Below are 24,944 nucleotides of genomic sequence, written 5' to 3'. Positions count from 1 at the left end.
TCAGCTACTGTAAAAGCCAAACTGCTTCGGTCGGCGGCGCCGCGCCGCTCCAATCGACGATCACCACGCTCCTGCTCCAAACGAATCTCGCGCGTCACACTGTCCTCTTCCCGATGACGTTGCGAACGGAGCATGCGTCTGACAATAGTGGGACGTCGCTCCGAAAAATAGGGGCGTCGTTGGACGCGTCCGGCAAAATGTCGTGTCTAGACGATAATATGGTTGCTCGCCAAAAAAGGAGTGGTAATTAACGATATAAATTAAAAAAGTAGATTTAAGAAGAAAAAAAAAGTTAAAAATCGGTTTAAATAGTAAAAAGAAATTCCGATACGCGCGCGCGATCCTTTTAATAATACTTGACGCTTTGTTTTTAATAATACTCGAAATGCTTTTGAAGAATAACCATGAAAGAATTGTGCGATATAAAATCGTATAAAATGTTGCGATAGAAATGTTTTTCAAACCTTTCGCATCAAGATAAATTTTCACAATTCTTACCCGCGAGTTACCTGCTCTGAATCGTTTAACGCGTGAAATAATTTTATAAATCTTTCGATCGAACTCTGTTTCTGAAAAACTGTTTCTCGCGCGATAAATGTGAAAACTTACCAAATTCTTTACTTTGTCAGTGTCAAAAAAATTAACGCAGGTCGTATAAGTTTGACCAAACTGACATTTAATATACTGAAATTGAGAATTATATCGCCCAGTAAGTGAAAAGAATCTTCGGCGAGTATAAGGTCGCATTGAATAAACTTTAACGGGGGAAAGCTTCATCGTCCAAACACAAAGACAAATGGGAAGGGATCGTCTCTGTTCCAGGCAGAGAGGTTCTGGATGAGGTAATTCAATCGATCCTTGTTCCAAGCTGGAACCAAAGTCACTGTGAAATAAACAATGGACGATAAAATTTCAAAGAAATTAATATATTTATCAAATAAAATAAAATGGTATAAATGATATAGTAAATAAAAAAAATAATAGTCGTCCTCTCCGCGCGCGGGGACCACCCGTTCTTCTCCTCATATCTGTCGTGCGTGCCAGGCCTGAAAAAAACGTAAAAATACGTGAATAAACACGTAAAAAATTGTGAAACGCTTGCGATACGTAGCCCTCGGTATCATTTATATCGCACAAACTTACCCTATAGAATAAACGACGGCGATACTCCTCGTCGTCGGCTCGCTGCTGCCGCCGCTGCAGCTCCTGGCGGTAGGCTCGCCGCCGCTCCTGCCTTACCCGCCATCGACGCTGTCCATCGATGTGCCGTCGACGGCGCCGCTCCACCTGCTGCTGTGCGAGACGCGCGATACGTCGATCCATTGCTTCGGATCGACGTAACAATGATCGCAATAGTTGCTCGATCGTCCGACGGTCGGTGTCGGACGATGATCCGCACGGCGCCAGCTCGATGGGGGGACGTCTCCGCGGTTGGGCCGGCGGCGGCGAGATCGTCCTGTCGGTGTCGGACGATGATCCGCGCGGCGCCAGCTCGATGGGGGGAGGACGTCTCCGTTGGGCCGGCGGCGGCGAGCTGCAGCTCGGCAAGTCGCGATCGTCGAACCTAATGGGCCGCGGATAGGCGGGAGTTGTAGGAGGGACGACGACAGCATCACCGGCGGCCAGCGCGGGACGAAGAGACGCATCGGCGAAAACTTCGATAAGGACTCCGGGCATTTCTTCGGCCGCCCGCCGAACGTGCACACCGTAAATTTTCTCGACCCTCGCCTGCTCGCGCGCCCGAAATTCAACGGACGAGTCGTCCGACTCGTCGTCGCTGATTACGATCGCCTCCCGACGATGCTCGTCCACTACTCGCTCATCCATGGTTGTCGGTTCGCGTTACGTTTTCTGAAAAGTAAAAAGAAAATGAATTACGTACGAGTTTATAAAAGATAAATGTAATAAATCGCGTTGAATGAAAGGAATATCTCACAAGTACGTACCTACGGACGAGACGAGACGATACGAGACGAGACACACGTGCACGCGGTTCGAATGGTTCGATGCTGAACGTTCTAGACAAACGGGTAACGTGGCGCGTCGAATGACGAAAGCGCGCGTGTAATTACTCATCCCGCCGCCGCCGCCGGCGCCGCTGCCGCTGCCGCTGCTTTGCGAACACGGATTAAAAATTACTAGACTCACTAGGCCGAAGGAGGCGCTACACCAGGGAGCGTCTATTCGCTAATAGGATTCGCGAATCGTGCATTTTGCATCGTGCATAGCGTGTTTGTTTATACCTTGAGTTTTTCTCACGATAGAAAAAAAGAACGTTATTTTCAAAGACATTCCCAAAGACGCGTGAAAGCGTTTGACGCATCTACATATGCACGTCCTTCAATTGTCAATCTACATTGTATTTCACCTGTGTGTGCTTTTCTCGAATGTCCATTGCCAGGAGGCTTATACGTTCGACGATGTCGTCACGCCTGATACGTGAGTATTTTGACACTTTAGTGCGCATTTTGCCGGCAAAAATAAATTCGTCATACATATGCGGCACAATTGCTTCCTAAGCTGCGCGCAGTGTACTTATATTTCTTCCTTATATCTTTTTAAGCAAAACAATCCACCAATCGCTTACAATCGCAAGAGCTGCTGTCCCGGATGCATATAAATATATTATTAATCGCATTGTTATATATTACAAATAATACACATATAAATGTATTTTTATTTTGGATACTCTATATATAAATGTGTATCTTTTAGAGCCACTCCAGAGGTCAGAAATATTATACACTCGTTCTTCTGTATGTCCAGCGAAGAAGATTTGTCTAGGGGTACGTGTTATTCCATATAAGATATAAAATTTTAGACAATTAGTTGATAGATCACATTTTGATTCCTCTTAAATTGCAGTTTGGCTCCAGAGACAAGGCTGAAGAACGAACAATCGCTTAGCAATGCAATGGCACAGCCATCGACGAGCAGCAGCTGTCGAGAACTGGACGAACGAAATACTCGGGAAGCAATCTTCTATAAACGTTTGATCGCTATATTATTATCAAATCTCGCGATACAGGCAAGTAGTTGTGTCACGTATAATCCAAGAGCGTGGTCTATAAAACCAACGAATCTCGCGCGTCACACTGTCCTCTTCCTGATGACGTTGCGATGAACGGAGCATGCGTCTGATAATAGTGGGACGTCGCTCCGAGAAATAGGGGCGTCGTTGGACGCGTCCGGCAAAATGTCGTCTAGACGATAATATATGGTTGCTCGCCTAAAAAGGAGCAGTGGTAATTAACGATATAAATTAAAAAAGTAGATTTAAGAAGAAAAAAAAAGTTAAAAATCGGTTTAAATAGTAAAAAGAAATTCCGATACGCGCGCGCGATCCTTTTAATAATACTTGACGCTTTGTTTTTAATAATAATACTCGAAATGCTTTTGAAGAATAACCATGAAAGAATTGTGCGATATGTCGTATAAAATGTTGCGATAGAAATGTTTTTCAAACCTTTCGCACGAAGATAATTTTTCACAACTCTTACCCGCGAGTTACCTGCTCTGAATCGTTTCACGCGTGAAATAATTTTATAAATCTTTCGATCGAACTCTGTTTCTGAAAAACTGTTTCTCGCGCGATAAATGTGAAAACTTACCAAATTCTTTACTTTGTCGGTGAAAAAAATTAACGCAGGTCGTATACGTTTGACCAAACTGACATTTAATATACTGAAATTGAGAATTATATCGCCCAGTAAGTGAAAAGAATCTTCGGCGAGTATAAGGTCGCATTGAATAAACTTTAACGGGGGAAAGCTTCATCGTCCAAACACAAAGACAAATGGGAAGGGATCGTCATCTGCTCTTCCAGGCGGAGGTTCTGGATGAGGTAATTCACAATCGATCCTTGTTCGAAGCTGGAACCAAAGTCACTGTGCATCCACACGCTCCACCATCGGATATTGAGCCTGCAAAACAAGATTTTTATGAATAGAACAAGATTGTTAATACAATAAAATATCGTTGTTCGGATATAATTACTATGTACCAGAATCAGCAATGTCTATATACCCATGAAAAAGACATAATCGGCATTACGCAGATTGCCGCGTGAGAACGATCGAAAATAATATTTTGTAGTTAAAAAACTGAGAGCCTGAATTTTTTGGGGCCTGAATTCGGGGATGTGCGCTTCCCTGCGTCAAGTGCCCCCCTATACAGTTAGGGAAATTCCACTTTTCATAGAATCCATCAGCTACGTTACGCGCCAATCCTTTCTTGTCGTGCTGGGTGGTAGGTATATTGGCTGAAGCGAGCTCTTATATAATTGCGTTACATGTCTCGCAGGGATAATCTTATAAACTGTTGAGCGGCCAATGCGGAAAGACCATAAATCTTCGACCACGCGTACTATCAGCGTGCGAGCAAGATATCTGAAATACAGTAATAGGAAAAATATTAGGCTCTGCATTGATAAAGAAACTTATTGTCTTTATTTACCCAAGAGTGACGGCGAGTCTCTCGCACAATTCCGGTGGAAACGGACGCCTCGCATATGCTACGTTTCAATAAATACGGATATGTTTTTTCCAACAGCCAATTAAACTGCGGTCAGGAGTGCGGATTCTTGTATATTCGAAGAATTCTTCGTGATCGCGCATTGGTCTTTAGTTCTTGGAATAGCTGTGAAAAATGTCCTAGTTGATGAAAATGATTATTCGCAATGGCCGCCGACGCCACCATCCAAAGACGTGATAACGTGATAAAATGTGATAAGATGACTGTCAAAAAGACGAAAATAATTAGCTTTGATTAGCGAAAATTATAGTGGTCAAGTATACTAATCTCCTTCCTTATTGATTCCGTCGTGACTTGGGCCTACACCGCGCATACACGATGAAACTGAATGTACGGCATATTTGCATCGACGTTAAAATTAATAATAAATCGTCTTCCCCATATCATCTTTTCACAATTTTGCACGGTAAACTTTTAAATTTGCAATTAAGTTAAGTAAAGTTTGTACTAAAAACAAATATACGATATAATGCAGTCGTAGCGCGCGCGTAACACCTTAATCTTCCGCCACGAAAATTGTCTCATCTCTGATTGGCTAAATTATCGCGTGACATTATTGGTCCGCTACGACTCATTGTACATGCAAATTTCCTACGACTAACGACTCGTGACTTCTGACTTACGATCCAGCAGCGTGCTGTGATTACGACTAACGACTCATCGTAGACTGGCCATTTTATAGATATTTCTGAAATAAAAGTTTCTTGCGCTGTATATGGGAATAGAAATGAACAATGGACGATAAAATTTCAAAGAAATGTATATATTTATAAAATAAAATAAAATCATATAGTAAATAAAAATAATAAAATCAAATGAAATCAAAAGTATATCACACATACTAGGTGCGCAACTAAGTTTCCGGGTTTCACACATAGATGGCACCAATAACACATGTACTCGATTTAAATGTTTGAAGTTGTCTGAAGTTATAGCTTGGACATCTGTTAACAATAACCAGTCGTTATACCAATACATATCGCAACGCAAAAATATTTTTTCTAACAATGGAGATGTCGAATTTTGTGCCAAATAAACAGCATTTGCGGGAAGTTTTGCTTTTCTGTTTTAACTTGAAAAAAAATGCAGCTGAAGCACGTCGTTTGCTTGAGGAGGCCTACGGCGAACATGCACCATCGAAAACTACCTGTGAAGATTGGTTTAAACGCTTCAGAAGTGGCGATTTCGACACTGAGGACAAGGAGCGCTCCGGAAGACCAAAAACAATTGAGGACGCCGATCTGCAAGCGTTATTGGATGAAGATGATACGCAAACACAAAATCAACTTGCGGAGGCATTAAACATGACTCACCAAGGTATTTCCAAACGTTTACATGCCATGGGAAAAATTCAAAAGGAAGGAAAATGGGTGCCGCATGAGTTGACTGAGAGACAGATGGAAAATCGAAGAGCCACTTCCGAAATTTTGCTTTTGCGGCATGAAAGAAAGAGTTTTCTTCATCGAATTGTTACTGGCGATGAGAAATGGATATATTTAGAGAATCCCAAACGCAAAAAATCGTGGCTTTCACCTGGTGAAAAATCAACATCGACGGCACGACCAAATCGTTTTGGAAAGAAGACAATGCTCTGCGTTTGGTGGGACCAGAAAGGAATCGTGTACTATGAGCTGCTGAAACCGGGCGAAACTGTCAATGCGCATCGCTACCGACAACAACTGACCAATTTAAACCATGCATTGCTCGAAAAACGGCCAGAATGGTACACGAGACACAAACGAGTGATATTGCAGCACGACAACGCTCCGTGCCATCGCAGTTCCATCGTCCAGGACACCATCAAAACGCTCAAATGGGATCTGCTACCGCACCCGCCGTATTCGCCAGACCTGGCGCCTTCCGATTATTACTTGTTCCGGTCGATGGCGCATGGCTTGGCTGGGCTACACTTGACCAATTTCGAAGAAGTGCAAAATTGGTTGGATAAATGGTTTCGGTCCAAAGACGCGTCGTTTTATCGTCGCGGTATTCATGTATTGCCAGAGAGATGGCGAAAATGTATAGTTAGCGAGGGACGATACTTTGAATAAGCCATTTTTTGTATTTCTCTTGAAATTTTTCATTTTTTATTGATAAAAAAAACCCGGAAACTTAGTTGCGCACCTAGTATATGTTTAAAATTATAAAATTAAGAGTACATGTCCTCTCCGCGCGGATCCGTTCTTCTCGTCATCTCTGTCGTGTGCGTGCAAAAAAACGTAAAAAAACGTCGATAAACACGTAAAAAATTGTGAAACGCGCGCGATACGTAGCCCCCCCCCCCCATTTCATTTATCGCACCACCTTACCCTATGGGAAGAACGGCGCCGCTCCCGCTCCTCGTCGTCGGCTCGCTACTGCCGCCGCTGCAGCTCCTCGCGGTAGGCTCGCCGCCGCTCCTGCCGCTCACGCCATCGACGCTGCCCATCGATGTGCCGTCGACGGCGCCGCTCCACCTGCTGCTGTGCACGACGTGCGATACGTCGATCCAATGCTTCGGATAGACGTAAGAAGGATCGCAATTGTTCCTCGATCGTCCTGTCGTCGTCGGACGATGATCCGCACGGCGGCGCCAGCTCGATGGGGGGACGTCTCCGTTGTGCCGGCGGCGGCGGCGGCGGCGGCGAGCTCTCGTCCGATGAGCTGCAACTCGCGACGTAACATTCGTCGCGTAAAATGGACCGCGAATCGGCGGAAGTTGTAGGAGGGACGACGACAGCAGGTGATGCGACAGCAGGTCCCGCCGGTGAGGCGGCCGCCAGCGCGGGACGACGAAGAGATGCACCGGCGAAAATTCGGGACATTTGTTCGGTCGCCCGAGTGTGCACACCGTAAACTTCCATCAGCCTCGTATGCTCGGCCGCAAAAAAATCAACGGACGAGTCGTCCGACTCGTCGTCGGTGATTACGATCGCCTGCGGATACTCGCGGTCCACTCGCTCATCCATGGTCGTTGGTTCGCGTTACGTTTTCTGAAAAGTAAAAAGAAAATGAATTACGTACGAGTTTATAAAAGATAAATGTAATAAATCGCGTTAAATGAAAGCAGGAATATCTCAAGTACGTACCTATACGGACGAGACGAGACGATACGAGACGATCGAGAGACACGCGGTTCGAATGGTTCGATGATCTCTGACGATGCGTGAGACAAACGGGTAATAACGTGGCGCAAATGACAAAAGCGCGCGTGTAATTACTCCCGCCGCCGCCGCTGCCGCTGCTTTGCGAACACGGATTAAAAATTACTAGACTCACTAGGCCGCAGGTGGTGCTCTACACATCAGGGCGCGTCTATTCGCTAATAGGATTCGCGAATCGTGAATTTTGTATACCGCGCCGCTTACGTGACGCGAATCGCGATATTTGTCGAAAACGCGCATAGCGTAGCCCAAGCGCGTTTACGCTTGACGCGCTCTCTACCTAATCATAATCTACACACCCAACGGTTGTACCATTTTACATAATTACGAGCCGATAACGTATGTCAATTCAGGGCGCGATAACGTGTTATTTCGACGAGAGTTGTATGCGGTTTCAACGAGATATGCTTCAATTGCGCGCGACTGTCAGCCAATGAGGAGAGCGCACACTTTTGTCTCTCTCGTTGAAAGCCAACGATGTATCGGAATAATGTTAGAAGAATGCATCGGATACCGGAAATGAGAGAAATTGTTAACGAGACGGAATAATTTTATAAAAGTTTAAAAATGGTATAAATTGTAAAAAAGGAGACAATTTTTAACGTTAGTCCGAAAATTGAAAAAATTTAAAAACGGTATTTTATTTCGAATAAATGAAGAAAAAGATTATCGTGGCCGCTCTTGGATTATTGTTGCAGCGCAAACCGCAGACGAGCCTCGCGCTCACAACTAGAAACAAATGCTCTCCCCCGTTTGGGACAGCTGCTCTCCCACAAACTGCGCGACGACAGCGACCCGAAAGCGCGCTGGTAATGCAAATTACCAACTCTGCATTACCGACGGTTTCGGATCACAGCCGCGTCGCGCAGTTTGGGAGAGCAGCCGTCCCAAAAAAAAAAAGCACCTGCTTCCAATCGCGAACGCGAATTACCCATCCGCGGTTCGCGCTGCGACAATCGGACAATTTTTTCCGTGTAAGTACCTTGAGTTTTTCAAAACGATAGAAAAAAAAAACGTTATTTTTCAAGACATTCCCAAAGACGCGTGAAAGCGTTCGACGCATCGACATGCGCGTCCTCCAATTGTCAATCTACATTGTATTTCACCTGTGTGTGCTTTTCTCGAATGTTCATTGCCGTCGGGAGGCTTATACATTCGATGACGATGTCACGACGCCTGATACGTGAGTATTTTGACACTTTAGTGCGCATTTTGCCGCCAAAAATAAATTCGTCATACATATGCGGCACAATTGCTTCCTAAGCTGCGCGCGCGCGGTACTTTCTTCCTTATCTTTTTAAGCAAAACGATCCACCAATCGCTCATATACAATCGCAAGAGCTGTCCCGGATGCATATAAATATATTATTAATCGCATTGTTGTATTACAAATAATACACATATAAATGTATTTTTATTTTGGATACTCTATATAAATGTATGTCTTTTAGAGCCACTCCAGAGCTCAGAAATATACACTCGTTCTTCTATATGTCCAGCGAAGAAGATTCGTCTAGGTATACGCATGTTATGTCTGCCGTATAAGATGTAAAATTTTAGACAAGTCGATACATCATTTTGATTCCTCTTAAATTGCAGTTTGGCTGCAGAGACAAGGCTGAAGAACGGACAATCGCTTAGCAATGCAATGGCACAGCCATCGACGAGCAGCTGTCGAGAACTGGACGAACGAAATACTCGGGAAGCAATCTTCTATAAACGTTTGATCGCTATATTATTATCAAATCTTGCGATACAGGCAAGTATAGTTGTCACGTGTCGGTAATCGAAGAGCGTAGTCTAAAACCATTTAGCACGTACAAGTTTATGTTACTCATCAAAGTCAATATGTACATTCTTATTCGTATATATATGTATAATAAAACAAATTGACAAATTGTTCTTGTAGAGAATTGACGACGGATTAATTGGAAGGCTTGACATAGAAGCGTCTTCTTCGCAATTCGAGTACCTTCGGAACTTTGTAAACGGCCAAGGTTCTATAAGGGAAGTTGACAGAATTCTCAAAAATGCGATAAAGCGATCCGCATACTCGGCGTGTGATTATATGGCCGTCTTTTCCGTCTTTTTATCCGGGGCGTCTTATTATTTCAATTTGTTTACGAGCAAAGCATCCGAGTATTGGACGCTTATGAATGAACACGTAAGAATAATAGTATTTGTGTATAATATTTAAGATTATACCTCCACACATTTTGAGTTTATGTGTTTAGCGATGTGGATCTAAATCAATTTTCTTAACTGTCACAGTGGGACATAACTGTAATCGCCTTCACGCTCGTAACTAGTTTTATAATTTTGAGAAGACAAAGATGAGGGTCTCGAGGCTTACTTATCTTTCTCATGATCGACGTTATATTTGTAATCAGTTTCTTCATAACTTGGTGGCGACTTCCCAAGCAGCAAAGCAGGGCATCTTAACCAAACCAAAATTAGATTGCCCTAATTAAGTGAAGAATTACCAACTTTCGACATAAAAAATGTCTTAAAAATCAAATAGCGTTTGAAGTCTTAAGTACAGGTTGAAAATTACGTAGTTCAAACCTACAAAATGCCTTCAAAGTTTAATGACTTTAAAGTTATACATTAGGTTGTAAATGACTAAATTTTGATCAAAGGTATGCCTTCAAAGTCGATTCAACTTATAAGTCAAAATTAGACCCCCATTTGAAGGAAATGTGACCTGGTTGTATTACCTAATTTCAATTTCGTAGGCGATATGACTTAATTGGTCAGGATTACTTAATTTTTACCATATATAAGTCCTGTGTGTTTGACTTGACTAATAGGGAATATTTTAGGCGCGAAATAAACCTCGCGGCCGTACTACGAGTTAACTACAAAGTTGAGATTACCACGGAAAATGACCTATAAGGGAAATTGGTCCGAGTTTAGGTCGAAATGCCCAGCAAAATTGCCCTGAGAGTTAGTTATTGGTCTTGGACCTTAAATTATTGAAAGTTACCATAACCTATTTATAATTATTGCACGTATCGATTCCTGTTTGCTGATAAATAATTATCCATTTTGTAAGACCTACTGTATTTTTCTCATTGTACAAGGCTTGCGATCGTTATGCTAGGAAACGCAAACACACGGGAATTAATTCGGCGCTCGTCACCCGGGGGGGATGAGATTTTTCAAGAAGTTACGAAGTACAGAAGAAACTCTCTATACTGTAATAAATAGAATAATCGAGACGATTCGCGCGAGCAACAGCGAATTTGCGAGAAAGAGTCGTTACAGAACAAAACACGTTCGCACTCGACCGCGTCACACGGTGAACTCATGATCAATGTTTACGTTCGCGGCACAGCCGACCGGCATTTCTCGATATATCGATCCACAGATCTCGAAGCACGCCGTGTCTCGAAGTCGATCTTTGAAGTCAATTTAACTTATAAATAGGGAAATCAGACTTATTAGTCAAAATGCCTTATTGATCGACAAGACGATTTTAAAGTCAACGACTTTGAAGTAAAAATGCCTTAATTAAGGAAATCTGCCCTTAAAGTTTAGTATTTGGTTTTCACAGTAGGGAAATTCGACCTACAGGTCGAAATTCAGACGAAAACGTTAAATCAGCCATTATTATGAGAACCAGTATGCTTTCTAAAATTATAGGCATTATAAAATAAATTATATTATATCTCTCGGAGTAACTAAGAATTGAAAAAAAATCTATTTTGCGATACTTTTCACGTTAGGTGCAAGATTAAAATATTTTTATTGTGCTAAATGCAAAAAATATTATTGCTAAATAATTAACGATTAATTAATAATTGCTTAAATTATTTATTTTCGACATCGCGTTGCTTTTAACGAAGTAAAATAAAATTCTGTACAGAAAATTTTCTTTCGCACTTATATTTCTGTTACATGTCACACGATATTCAGTTTCAAAACCGACGTAGTGGTGGACTCTATTAATATTTTACTCCGAGTTTCCATGGCTGGTTGAAACCATATGCTATGACTGTAGCATAGACCCGTCTTGGTAGAACTAATATGGAATATATATTTTTTCGTGATGTGCAGCGCTGCCATCTACTAGATGTCTCAAAGACAAAAGTTAGGTCGAAGAGAGGGCACAAATTGGTCAAAATTACCAAAATATTACCGATATTCGACCTTCTGATAGGTCCATTTCACCGAATCAGACTATGACTTATAAGGCGAAATGCCTTGCATTACCTAATTTCAACCGTAAAATTACTTCAACTTTATTCCCCACTTACCTTCTTTCGACGTCGATTCGACGTAAGTTGGGCTTGGTCGAACAGACTTTTGAACCTATCAGAAGGTCGAATAAACGTAATTTCGCCTTATTTTGCTGCTTGGGTTATACAGGTAATTTATATATTATTTTATCACGGAAAAAATGTTCACTTTTAAGTATATATACATTTGTATATCGATCATATTGCGAAAACTTGTGTAGCGTATATTAAAAATTAAGTATATAACGTACATATCTATATTTTGCATAAAATAATGACTACCCATGTGCGAATTTCAAAAAGGCTCAGTGCTGGCTTGGTACTGGTGCCAGAGTTACCAGTACTGGCTGACGATTCTGGACCAGTACAAGCTAAAATCGGGGTCATTACTGGGGCAATGTCGGAATGATAACACGGGTCCCAGTCTTGGCGCCAACTTTGGCCCGACACAGAGTACTAGTACGGGGACAACACTGATTGCCAGTATTGGGCTAACTCTTGGCGCCAACTTTGGCCCGACACAGAGTACTAGTACGGGGACAACACTGATTGCCATATCACTCGCGGCGTGTTGCTTTCGTGCCGCGGTCGTTACCTCCGGCGCCGCTCGAGCAAAAAGCTTTCTAAATCCCCTCGCGGCGTGTTGCTATCGCGCGGTTGTTACCTCCGGTCCCGAGCAAAAATTTTCTAAGTTGACCCAATACATCCCCAGTACTGAGCCAACTTTCGACCGTAGATCAATATCATTTCTGGCCTTATACGCACGGTCAGTACTGAGACGAGACTCGCCTCGGAATATGGTTGGGAAACGATGCTCCCCGCATCGACTTCGTCGTACGTGCCCCTTTCGTGTACGTATTCCACAAACGTTTTACACATTCGTACGGACCAAGCGAAACGCGTTTGCACGTCTGTACGTATCGCTCGTGTCGCTCGGCTCGCCGAGCGCACCGAACCTCTTATAGTACCCAACCAGCCGGCCGAGCGATCGGCGACGCACGGTCTTACGCACGGTCGCTTACGGGCGCCGGAGGCGAAATGTGAAGCGAGACGAATGATACCATAATTCGGGGTACTTGTAACCGAGAGGCACGAACGCGGTCGTTACCTCCGGCGTGGGCTCTAGCGAAAAGTCCCCTCGCGGCGTGTTGCTTCCGCGCCGCGGTCGTTACCTCCGGCGCTGCTCGAGCCAAAAGCTTTCTAAGTCCCCTCGCGGCGTGTTGCTTTCGTGCGGTTGTTACCTCCGGCGCCGCTCGAGCAAAAAGTTAAGTCCTCTCGCGGCGTGTTGCTTTTGCGCGGTTGTTACCTCCGGTCCCGAGCGAAAATTTTCTAAGTCGACCCAATACATCCCCAGTACTGAGCCGACTTTCGGCCGTAGATCAATATCATTTCTGGCCTTATACACGGTCAATCCTGAGACGAGACTCGCCTCAGAACAGAGTATGGTTGCATGGGAGTACTGGTCACCGAGACTGGCACAATACTGATCTAGCGGTTTATCCGTACTGGGGCAGTGCCACCCATCAAGTCTTGGCAGCCAATATTGTGCCACTTTTGGGCCATGCGGACAACTCTGGCAGAAGTCCGACATTCGCACATGGGTATAGATTATAATTTTTAAGATTTAAAAATTTCTTCTATTTTGCAGGAAGCAGAAATTAAATTAATGGCGGCACAAGCGCGATTTGCTGAAATGCCAATTGCCTGCCAGCCGGATAAAATGAGTCTGTGGGACAAGATGTGGGAGAAGATTGCATCCTGTGAGTATCTGTGATATGTAATGCATTAAAAAAAAAAAAAAAACACTATTATACATTATAATGTAAGCGAAAATCTGTTCGCACAGCTACGAACGATTGCGAAAGATACTATGAAACGATCAAGACAAATCCTAGATTGCAAGTGACACCGGCATTTGCATTGACCCATTTTGTCACTACGACTTTTGTCCAACCTTTATCGTACTTTGGATCAGTTATGTCTGAATTCATAGATAACGCTACCGGTAAGTTGAATTTGGTTCAATGTCAATAATATGCAAACATTATTGGATTATTAACTGTGTGTTGTGCATTGTTTCGCAGGTAGATTAAACTTTGTGTACAAGTTTCCCGTCGTAATCGCTCTTTTCTTAAGTTTCTGCGTATGTATAATATTGATACCGTTTTTCTGGATTGGCGGATCTATTAATTTCGGTTTTGGACCGTTCTTCAAATTTGGAATAAAAGGCAGACGAAACTCCATCAACGAGAAGAAAGAACGCATCGAACGGATTTACGAGGTATTGATTACACTGTTGTTGTATACTCTTAAAATTAGTTTTCGTTACGTTTGTGAATTAAATCATCGATTAAACTTATTGATTTATCGTTTCCTTCAAAGAGATTATTGTGTTCCAATTTAGTTATATATGTTTGGCGTATCGCCTTGTAAATAGTATAGTTACTTCATGTTCATGTATTTATGTATCGTTTATACTTAGTTGCATAAGTCGTTTGTAACTCTCGCGCGAAACGTCGGCGGATCGCGATCAGCCAAATCATGCGACTCACCTGTCGGTGCTGCCATCGCCCATCCGCCGACGGTATCCACCCCCCCCGGAAAGGGAACAACTACTCGCCGCAGCGACATGTTCCAGGACCGCGGGGACAGAGCATTAGCAATCCAGCCGTCTTACGGCAAACACATTTTGGACAGCCGTCTTACGGCACAGACACTCCTCGTCAAATAGTCGGAGAGGACACACCTCTCATCAGAAATTAGCAATCCAGCCGTCTTACGGCAAACACATTTTTGGCCAGCCGTCTTACGGCACACATATCATCGTCAAATAGTCGGAGAGGACACACCTCTCATCAGAACTCATCGTCAAGCCGCCGTGCGGCACACACACACACACACACACACACACACATAGTCTAAGAGCCGTCTTACGGCACACGTTCGCCGGGCAAAACGCATCACGGAATCGCCTTTGCCGCCTTGCTCAACCGGGAGTGCGCACGTCTCTTACTGCCTTTTCCTGCCTGCTCTATCGCTTGCTCTCCACCGTTTTGCTTGCTTGCACGAGTTTTGCCAACGCATGCCGAACGAGACCCACGGAGCGGCCAAGTTCAGGGGACAGAACGAGGATTGGCGGAATCACGGGGACGACGGCCGACACGGTGAGTCGCTTCGCTTAATATTTCGTTGCATGCGTTTCTGCTTTCGCGTTAAACATTTGATAGTCGTGAGGGGAACCCCCCTCTGGTCCTTCGAGTGTCGCAAATCTTGCCTCCGGGGCGAAACTATCCCCGTTCATTGGTCCTTCGAGCCGGATCTCGCGTTAGAAAATTACCGCCGACCTTTATGCCGCTCACGTCGCATTATTCCTTAACTTGTTAATTTTCGCACATTCTTGTAATCGCGCATCGCGATAACACGTGGCGCGTGGTAGCCTCTCGCGATATCTTTCGTTCGCAATTCTTAATTCGCGACGAGAATACTCGCGTGAACTTCTCGCTGTCGCAACCATGCTATCGTCGTTATATGCCTTTGTCGTGAATACGCTTAATTGTTCGTTCTCATAGTCGCGAGACGCAATAACGCGCGGCGTGTTAAAATCTTTAGTCTCGCGCGATATCTCTCGTTCGCAATTCTTAATTCGCAGCGAGAATACTCGCGTGAACTTCTCGCTCGTCGTAACACGTTCCGCCGCTGTTATTCGCATTAACGCAAATTGCAATAACGCGTGGCGTGTTAATAATCTAATTAATTCGCGACGAGAATACTCGCGTGAACCCACGATCTCGCGCGATATCTCTCGCTCGCAATTCTCTCGCTCGTTGTAACACGTTTCATTGCCGTTATTTGTACTAATCGTAAATTGCGCAATTGACGCGGTAATTATTAAAGCCCGTCATTGTTAACATAGAAACCGAAATATTCAGATCTCGAATATTCTCGGGCAAGCCATACGTTTTCGCCGCGCCGTCGACGGCCTTGACGCTCGGTCACGGGCCGGCAGCGTATATACACATTTTTTCTACACAAGCTCGCGTTCCATAATAACGCGCTACATTATTTTCGCTGTTGCTGGGTGTGTTTCGGCCAGACTCGAAATACATATTGAAAATACATACTGAAACTATTATTCCGATCGTTGGAATTCTCGCAAACATAATTGCCACCGATCGAATATACTGTTCGCCGGCACTGGTTCCCGGTATATAATATATTGTAGCACTCAAGGTAATCTTATTAAAGATTATAAGTACAATTATAATCACAATTGCAAAAGAAGTTGGCGTAATTGATGCTCATGTCGTGGATTATTGCTCGTGTCATGTGTGTACTGCTCATGTCGTATACGCTGCTCGTGTCGTAGTTCCGCGCACAACATGTATTGCTGAAAACTTAATCTGAACAAATACTTGAGTGCATTTCTCGTCGTAACCGGGCACCTGTGCCAACCTAATTGATAATTTTGATCGCTGATACAACTATTTTCTTATTTGTACATCCCTTGCAACCCTCTTCCTTGCTAGCTCTACACTGCATTTGATCCCCTTTTCTTGCGTTCGTCATTGGCTCTTGCGATTAACAAACTTGTCATTTTGCTTGCGCTATTATATCGTGTTTGAAAAACATTCTAACGGGAATATCGTGCCTTCGCGTAGGAATCCGAATCGAGCCATCCGTTATTTGTCACCTTGGCGAGCGGAACAGTTGTGTTGTTTTTCTGGCATTCCAAAGTCGAGGCTTTTTGTTCTCTAGTGTTTGTCGACATTTCGTGCTGAGTTGAGTTGTCGTTGCTTTGAGTTCACGTGAACCCCCAATCCTGCGCGCGTGTTCCACTTGTTTGGTTGATTTAACGTCGTATTCCGATCATCATGGGCCGAGGTCACATAACTAAACGCGAGCTGTGTATACAGCGGATGAGGGAGATCCATGAGCTGTCGATGCTCGCCGTGGACAATGAGGCACAGAGGCCAAATTTCCTAGTTAGATACCCTACCGTGGCTGGACTGATTAAGGATTTTGAGGCGGCTCACCTCAAAATAATCCAAGACGCCTCAGACGAGGAGTTTACCGCGGAAGACGCAATCCGTAAAGAATTCGATACGATACGCTTCGGAGTAATCGGGCGTTATGAGAAATTTGTGGGCGCCGACCGAGCGGCCGCCGCGGCCGCTCAGGCCCCGGTCCAAACGTCGTCTATCCGACTGCCCAAAATCTCACTTCCGGAATTCTCGGGAGACCTCGCGCTTTGGCCCTCGTTCATCGCGTTGTTCAACGTTTCTATTCACGAGAATCGGAGCATCTCCTCCATGGAGAAGTACCAATATCTGGTAGCCTCATTGAAAGGAGAAGCGCTCAACGTCGTGAAGAACCTCCCCCTCTCCGCCGACAACTACGCGATAGCCTACGACGCCCTGATTTCGCGATATCAGAATAAGCGGAATTTAGCGGATTACCACGTGGACTTAATGCTAAACGCCAAGCCGTTAAAATTGGAGTCAGTCGCCCCTCTCCGCACGTTGTTGGACACATTTACCGAAAATACGCGAGCACTGAACTTGTTAGGGTTCCCCACGGACTCTTGGGACTATTTACTCCTCAAATTCTTGTTAGAAAAACTACCTCGTTCGCTTCGCGAGAAATTCGAATCCGAACACCGGGCAGAGGAGATACCAAAGTACGCGCAACTCACGAAGTTCCTATCGGATCACTGCCGGGTTCTCGCGTCCGTATCGGGCCCCACGAATATGTCGATCAAGTCACAGTCGCCTTCGGCAAAAAAATCCGCATCGGCCTCGTCGCTTGCTACTCAGACTGCCGAGTGTCCGGTGTGCAAAGAGCAACATCTCGTGTTCAAGTGCCCTTGATTCTTGAAATTATCCCCTCGGGAAAGGCAATCAACGGCCAAATCCGCGAATTTGTGTTTCAATTGCCTTCGCGCGGGTCATGGCACTAACAACTGCACATCGACGGGGACGTGCCAGTCGTGCCAGGCTAGGCATCATATCCTATTGCACTTCGGACGGAATTCGGGTCCAGCGAGCACCCCGGCGGATACTGGAGCCCCTTCCGAATCGGCCGTCGACGAGAGTTCGTCGCCACAAAATAATGAACCCCTCGTCACCATGGCTAGCGTCGCGAAATCGAGTTCGACAGTATTATTGTCAACGGTGCAGGCCGAAGCTCTCGACGTTCACGGAAATCCCTTCCCTGTTCGCATTCTTTTGGATAGTGCCAGTCAATTAAACTTTATTTCGGAAAATTGCATGAAAAGGGGTGGTTTCAGACGAACTAAGTGTCGTACTGTAGTCCTAGCGGTAAATGATACTAAAGCGGCTGCCACTTGAGGTAGCACCTCACTCGTGATTCAAGTACAGGGTAATGACAATACTCGCGTTCCGATAAAGGCTACGATTCTCCCACGCATCTCCGCCCAATTACCTAGTAGGCAAGTCGAACAAAGAGCGTGGAAACACATAGAGGGATTAAAGCTCGCGGATCCGCAGTATCACCGACCTGGTCCCGTCGACATCTTAATCGGCGCAGATATCTTTGCCTCGTTGATTCGGGACGGTCGTCGTGTAGGAAGGAAAGGTGAACCAGACGCCTTTAATTCCATTTTTGGCTGGGTTTTGGTTGGTTCAGTGTCGATGCAAGCATCTCAGTCTACACATTCGTTTCTAACTCTCGATTCTCTAGATGCATCTCTCAGTCGATGTTGGCAGTTAGACGGGATCCCCACACACTCGGGGGTCACAAACTCAAGCGGGAGGTCTCTCGTCCGCACGCCGCATGGGCGCGTCGCGGCGGGGACAACCGCGCGCGTGATGTCTCTCGTCCGGGCGTCGCATGGGCACGTCGCGGCGAAGGTATCCGCGCAATCGTTGTTTCGCTTCACCACGCGGGACGTCTCTCGTCCGGGCGTTGCATGGGCACGTCGCGGCGAAGATATCCGCGTAATCGTCGTTTCGCTTCACCACACGGGATGTCTCTCGTCCGGGCGTCGCATGGGCACGTCGCGGCGAAGACATCCGCGTAACTGTCGTTTTGTTTGGACGAGGTCGAGTCCTTACACGCTCACCTCGTCATCATGCACCGCCGAGCCACACGCGCTCGGGGGTCACAAACTCAAGCGGGAGGTCTCTCGTCCGCGCGTCGCATGGGCACGTCGCGGCGGGGATAACCGCGCGCGTGGTCTTTCTCGTCCGCGCGTCGCACGGGCACGTTGCGGCGAAGATATCCGCGCATCCATAGCATTGTTTGGACGAGGTCGAGTCCCTATACACTCATCTCATCATCGCGCACCGTCGAGTCACCTACACTCACGGTGCCCTTGGATACCGCCGTCTCGGCGTAGCACCACTCGGGTGTCGCCGAACGGTAGGACCTTACCGCCGCCTTGGCGTATCGCCTTGTTCCTCCCGCCATCGCGGAGGGCTCGTTGGGTGTCGCCAAGCGGCCGGACCTCATTCGGAGGTCCTGAACGAACTCGCATCCTTGATCCAGGGGGGCTCTTGACCCCACTGATGTTCGCATATTGTCTCCGATTCGTTACCAAAACTAGATCAAATGCGCTCACTCTCGTCGTGGATCAAATCGAATTTCACTCGACCTTGTTATACCTCGTCAAATTTGTACAATCTCGTTGTTTCGCAGAGGATATCGGTAGCTTAAGATGCAATCAGAGTTGCTCCAAACCTCTGCGAAAACTTGCCCCCTTCTTGGATGCTCGCGGAGTCCTCAGGGTGGGCGGCAGGCTGACCCATTCCGCCATCTCACACGAGGCTAAACACCCGGCAGTGCTGCCTAACCGACATCGACTCACGGAACTTCTAGTAGAGCGCACCCACCGCCTACATTTGCATCCGGGACGTCGAGCGTTACATTATATCTTGTCACAAAACTTTTGGATCCTGGTCGAAGCTATTCTGAACTCCAGACTCCTCTGTCCCACCAGCTTAGAGCCCAGCGACCTCGGGGTGCTCTCCCCGGGGCATTTCCTCACCCTGGAGCCTCTCGTGGCGGTTCCACACCCTGACCTGAACCCGGTGCCAATGAACAGACTCGATCGGTGGCAAATGGTGTAACATATGCACCAGCAGTTCTGGAAGAGGTGGCATGACAAATACCTGCACACCCTCCAACAGCGACCGAAGTGGTTGCAATCGGCACCTACGGTAAAAAAGAACACACTGGTCCTGGCAAAGAGCGAAAACGCCCCTCCCTTGCAATGGAGGCGAGGGCGAATCGTGGAACTGCGCCCGGGCCGTGACGGCGTCGCTCGGGTCGCTACGGTGCGGACGACGGATGACGTACTTGCCCGTCCTCTGGTGAAGTTGGGCCCACTGCCGATGGACATTTCGCCAGAGGAACCTATTCAAGCGTAGAAAATACGTCGTATTTTGGTGGGCGGTATGTTCGGCGTATCGCCTTGTAAATAGTATAGTTACTTCATGTTCATGTATTTATGTATCGTTTATACTTAGTTGCATAAGTCGTTTGTAACTCTCGCGCGAAACGTCGGCGGATCGCGATCAGCCAAATCATGCGACTCACCTGTCGGTGCTGCCATCGCCCATCCGCCAACGGTATCCACCCCCCCGGAAAGGGAACAACTACTCGCCGCAGCGACATGTTCCAGGACCGCGGGGACAGAGCATTAGCAATCCAGCCGTCTTACGGCAAACACATTTTGGACAGCCGTCTTACGGCACAGACACTCCTCGTCAAATAGTCGGAGAGGACACACCTCTCATCAGAAATTAGCAATCCAGCCGTCTTACGTCAAACACATTTTTGGCCAGCCGTCTTACGGCACACATATCATCGTCAAATAGTCGGAGAGGACACACCTCTCATCAGAACTCATTGACAAGCCGCCGTGCGGCACACACACACACACACACACATAGTCTAAGAGCCGTCTTACGGCACACGTTCGCCGGGCAAAACGCATCACGGAATCGCCTTTGCCGCCTTGCTCAACCGGGAGTGCGCACGTCTCCTACTGCCTTTTCCTGCCTGCTCTATCGCTTGCTCTCCACCGTTTTGCTTGCTTGCACGAGTTTTGCCAACGCATGCCGAACGAGACCCACGGAGCGGCCAAGTTCAGGGGACAGGACGAGGATTGGCGGAATCACGGGGACGACGGCCGACACGGTGAGTCGCTTCGCTTAATATTTCGTTGCATGCGTTTCTGCTTTCGCGTTAAACATTTGATAGTCGTGAGGGAAACCCCCCTCTGGTCCTTCGAGTGTCGCAAATCTTGCCTCCGGGGCGAAACTATCCCCGTTCAATATATTATTCGGAACATTCCAAATATAATAATATAAAACTTGTCTAATGTTACAAATACATTTTGATGTACATACGTTTCTTTTTGGTTACAGGAAATTTCACCTAGGATGAGATTAAAAGATTCAGACGAAACGAAGCGCATTACGTCGGGACGAGATAATGGTAATGCTAAAAAAAAAAATAGCAAGATATTTGTAACAGATTCCTATAAATAGTTAAGTAATTGTTATTGCATCCTGCTGGAGGTGACACTGGTGATACCGATGTACAACTGAGAGAAAGATGCGAGGGTAAAAAATGCAAGTGTGAAAATAAAAGTGGAGATGGAGACGTGGAATGAAATGAAGAAGAGAAAAATAGAGATTGCTAACAAAATTGAGGAGCATTGTACGACAATGCTCCTCAATCTTGTTTATATTGCTAACGATCAATTTTTTAGATTAGTAATTATTAATTTTTATACTATTAATAATTAATAATAACTGCATATTGATGTTATACATTTAAAATTATAAGCTCATTTTATTTCTTATCTTATAATCCGTGGGTTCCGTAAAGCGTTATATATGTATTATATTATTATAGCTGCCTAGAATAACAATGCCTGCTTAGAATAACAATATTCTGCGCGTCATTTTTATCATTTCCCGCCTTTTATTTTGTAACTGAAATTTTGTGGTGAAATTCTGGTTGAGGAAAGGCTTTTGCAATCCTGACGTTCTGTGGCCGCGCCCCGCGGAATCTCTCTTAACAGAAAGGCACGATTGACCTTCGCAGGAATAACCGCATGCGGTCGCAGGAGTAACGTAAATCGGAAGTCGGTGGTGCGTAAGGGTGTGGTAGTAAGGGTGTATTCGGCATTTCGATTCTGACGGCCGAGGGGCGAACGGAAGAGGAAATCCCGACGGGAATCGGCAACCACTCTACTGTACTTTGTGTTCGTACGGGACGTGAATGTATTTCGAATTCGTTCCGGGGAGATAAGGCCTGCTGTCCATCGCGTCTCCATCCGCGGACACGCTTTGCCTCCTTTTATTTGCCTCGAATATACAGTGACCGTTTTATGCGTGATTCTCACTGAAATTTTATTAGATTTATCAATTTTGAAAAAGTACTGTTTGTTTAAAACTGGTTAAAATTTAACTTTATATAATTATAAATTGATTTATACCGCGACAGATATTTTTGTTGTTGTAATATAAATATTTTTAATGCATTTTTCCAAGTTGATAACATTTGTTAATTATTATTATATTTTTATTAAATGTTTTGTGACAAAAATTTAATAGATAAGTCTCTTATATGTTACGCGTTGTGTAATTTATATGCGCGAGAAACTTGTTTGGAAAATTCGTAATTTCGTTTCTTCTTATTGAATTGATAATGACGAAACGATTGAGGTAATTTCGCGAAACTACACTGTCAAATGAATACATCGGTTTGCGAAGAGCTAAAGAAAAAAAAGTTTTCGTGAAAGTCGACGAACAATGGACGCGCGCATGATCCTAATGGCATCCTTCCTCGAGTGTCTTTCATGGAAGAGAGATTGGCAGAATCGAGCGGCCGGTGGTATCTGTGAAAATGGCTCGATCGTGTACCGCGCCGGAAGGGATAACGATGTTTGTTTTCCAGAGAAAATCGCGTTAAACACACGCTACCGCGCTTCTTTATTGCAAGGTCGATACAATCGGATTGCGAGTTGTTAAAAAAAAAAAAAAGAGACATTGCAAAACCCAAGACAATTAAGTCTCCGTTTTCTTTCCGTTTCCTATAGATATTGTTAAAAAAAGAAAAAAATAGAAAAATTCGATGGCGGTTTTAAAGAATTAAATTTATAGAAACGATTGCGCTCTATGGACATGAAACTTATATTTTAAACCGTGAAAAATATTTTTTCTACGTGGATAACCATACACATATATGCAAAATTGCGATGTTACGTGATGTATAAAAACGCATGTGAAACAATATGCAGTCTGCATTTCTCTCCTGTCAGCTCGGAGATTATAGCGAGATCACGTCGACGGAAAGCTAGTAAGGTAAAAGTACCGATAACTGGCCACTCGAGCGTACGAAGAAAATAAATCTTAAATCTAACGCATAAAATTAATTTTATGCTACAAAAAACTTTTTTATTTAGGAAGTTGTAACTATTTTCTACTTAAACGAGTAAAAAAAGTTATATTTTTGGCGGTATTTTATTTAAATTAAATAAAAATGTAGTAGACATCGATGTACCGATATACATGACCAGCCAAAATGCGATTGTCCCAGCGTCCAAATTATGAGGTCCTAGTAACTAGCCATGACTTTTTAAGTGTATAAAAATAATTTTAATGAAAGGAATTTTATTTTGCAGAGTAAAAGCAACAAGAATATAATAAATAAGTTAATAAAAAGCATTAGAAAAGTTAAAAATATAAAAATATTGGATAAAGAAATGCTAGTAGGTTAGTAAAGATATAGAGGTTAGAAAATATATAGTCTTAAAAAAAGTTTTTACAATCTGATAAATGATTTATTTTTATTATTAATGTTTTAAATAAATAAATTTATTTATTATTAATTAAAAAATAATTTTACACTTAATTTTAAACTTAATTGTAAAAAAAAAATAAAAAAAATAAAAAAAACGGATTGCCGCAAAACCGACGCGAACAAGATTCGCCGCAACACCGCATCTGAAAAATAAAAAACATAACAAATAAATACAATGTTTTTATTAGAAATAAATAAATTTTTGTGTGTAAGATATCGCGATCTATTAATAATTTGACACGTAGCCGCATGTTGCGTATAGAGTGGTCGACAACTTTACCTACCCTTTTTTTTTCAATAAGGCGGCATATGATGGAAAGACGGCAGCGCCGTCCCCGGCACGTATCCGGCGCCCGGCGGAAAGTAACTTGGCGGCGGCGCGGTAGCGCCCGGCGAAAAGTACCCCGATGGTGGCGTCGGGGGTAGGTATGCCGGAGGAACATAATATTGCACCGACGGCGGCGCAGCAGCAGCAGGTGGCATCATCGGAACGTAATATATTGTGGTCGACGACGGCGCAGTGGACGCCGTCGGTTGGGATCCGCCTGATGACGGAGGCGGTGCCTGCGACGACGTCGATGGCGGCTGCTGCTGCTGCTGCTGCTGCTGCTGGTCGCCCTGATGAAATTTACCGGGCGTTGACCGGGTATTTTTACTTGCGTAAAAATACCTCGTCGGTCTCCTCGTCGTCGGTGGCGCCTTTTCGTTGCGCTTGTTTGTCTGAAAAAATTTGTAAATTACAAACAAATTAAATAAATTTAAGTGCTCTCCCCCCCCTTTGCGCTGTGGAGAATTATTAATTTTTAACCGTTAACGTACTCTGCGCGGCCTCTTTCGTGGCCTCTCAGTGGGATCGTCCCACTGAGTGTGCCTTCCCATGGTTCCGGGCTTCGCAGGCGGCGACGCAGCCCAAGTCTTGGACGTTGGCTGCGACGTCCTGCTTATTGTCGACGGTCTCAGGATGTTCTTCGACTTTGGTGATTTCTGCCACTGCGTTTGCTTGCACACCATTACCACCAGCTTTGTCGCAGCCGCCGGTGTCGTCGAGGTGGTGGTCGTCGACGACGACGTCGTTGGACCCTGGCGGCACGCTATTGGCAAAGTCGGCGTCGAAAAAAAACCAAGACAACGGCGTCGCAGCCGACGTCGTTGCCGCCGATGTTGTTGTCGTTGCGGTGATCGTCGACGTCGT

The 24,944-nt window shown here is 45.0% G+C and overlaps 1 pseudogene; it reads left to right on the top strand.

Annotated features, from left to right (window-relative positions):
• Positions 1-2,329: 2,329 nt before the first annotated feature.
• On the top strand, positions 2,330-21,584 carry LOC139813355 (uncharacterized; annotated as a pseudogene).
• The last annotated feature ends 3,360 nt before the right edge of the window (positions 21,585-24,944 follow it).

The sequence above is a fragment of the Temnothorax longispinosus genome, chromosome 5 (assembly GCF_030848805.1).
Source record: "Temnothorax longispinosus isolate EJ_2023e chromosome 5, Tlon_JGU_v1, whole genome shotgun sequence".
Lineage (NCBI taxonomy): Eukaryota > Metazoa > Arthropoda > Insecta > Hymenoptera > Formicidae > Temnothorax > Temnothorax longispinosus.
Note: the sequence above shows the minus strand (reverse complement) of the source record. Positions and strands in the feature narration are given on the sequence as shown.